The sequence below is a fragment of the Aulonocara sp. 'chitande type north' Nkhata Bay genome, linkage group LG8, assembly GCF_057382095.1.
Source record: "Aulonocara sp. 'chitande type north' Nkhata Bay isolate Kocher_YH1m ecotype deep benthic linkage group LG8, A_spYH_male_GT1.1, whole genome shotgun sequence".
NCBI lineage: Eukaryota > Metazoa > Chordata > Actinopteri > Cichliformes > Cichlidae > Aulonocara > Aulonocara sp. 'chitande type north' Nkhata Bay.
In genome coordinates, this window is record NC_141351.1 from 14,632,334 (window position 1) to 14,633,661 (window position 1,328).

Genomic DNA, 1,328 nt, shown 5'->3' on the forward strand with positions numbered 1-1,328 from the left:
ATGTCGGGGCAGCATGAGTACGAGCAATTTTTTTATTTATTTTTTGCCGATACCCGTGATGCCGCCCCCCACCACGATGCCTCCCCGGGCAACTGCCCGTGTCGCCCGTATCAAAAACCGCTGCTGAGGATTTGCAATTATTTGAGAATAAGCATTCTTTATTGGTTGTGTAACCTAGTGAGTTTACATGACTCAGTAATGCACTACAACATTGTTATTGTTAATTGTGATTCATCGTTACTCTGTTAATCACTGAGTTGAGGTAAAGTAGATCAAAAATAAAAGGTAAATAATATCAATATAAGAATAAAACCCCAAAGAGTATATTTAACACCCCTACTGGTTAGGAGGGAACAAGCCCCGCCTTCCCCTGCTCTGTACCGTCACATGTAGTGATGGTAAATTCAATTCTTTTTACTGAATCGAGTTTCAATGAGTCACTCACCAAAGTGAATCGGGTCTTATGAGTGATTTGAGTCACTGAGTCAGTTGCCCAGAGAGTGCAAAGGATGTACATTTTCACTCAAACTTAATATATTTCTTTTTTCATGTATATCCTACTGCTAAGATGAGTGATTGAAAAAGAAAAACAACTATTTTTATGGAGCAAAATAGAGCAAAAAAAAGATTTCTAAAGGGAACATTTATTTATTTTTATTTTATTTTATGTATCAAATATATATTTTTATGTATATTTAAACGTCCACTGAGCTGTGAGCCAGGGGGCGGTAATGCAAATTAACATTGGTTGCCAACTCACCCCTGTAGCTGTGTCCCAAAACGTCGGCTGCATCCTTCGGAGGCCGCATTTGAAAGCCAAATAAGTCACAGCCAGGCAACAAAGGCTGTCCTAATTCGTCGACTCCTTCAAATGCAGCCGGCATTCGTTCATGCTACAATTCAGCACAGCAAGAAACGGAGAGAGTGAGTGAGTGATCCGCTTAGGATGTCAGGATGGCCGAGTGGTCTAAGGCGCTGTGTTCAGATCGCAGTCTCTCCCAGAGGCGTGGGTTCAAATCCCACTCCTGACATCCCTTGCTTATTAAAAGTAAGACTGAAATGTCATGTTATGTGACGTCATCCTTCGATAAAGGAGTTGCCACCAAATGGTCACATTCATTTATCAGATAGTTGAAGAAAAGTCTCATCAAAGTGACTTCTTGAATCTCAGCTGAATATGTGTTGGTAAAGCAGAGGTGTAATAGTCTGCCAATCTGATCAGTTGTAAAGGTGTCTTGATCTGCTAGCCTGTCATGTGGATTCTGTATCAACAAGCACAAATGTGTCAGGATGGCCGAGCGGTCTAAGGCGCTGCGTTCAGGTCGCAG

General features: G+C 41.6%; 1 non-coding gene across 1 annotated transcript; it reads left to right on the plus strand.

Annotated features, from left to right (window-relative positions):
* The first annotated feature begins 948 nt into the window (after window positions 1-948).
* Window positions 949-1,031, plus strand: trnal-cag (transfer RNA leucine (anticodon CAG)). Its single transcript has one exon. It is a non-coding gene; the product is annotated as a tRNA-Leu (tRNA).
* The last annotated feature ends 297 nt before the right edge of the window (window positions 1,032-1,328 follow it).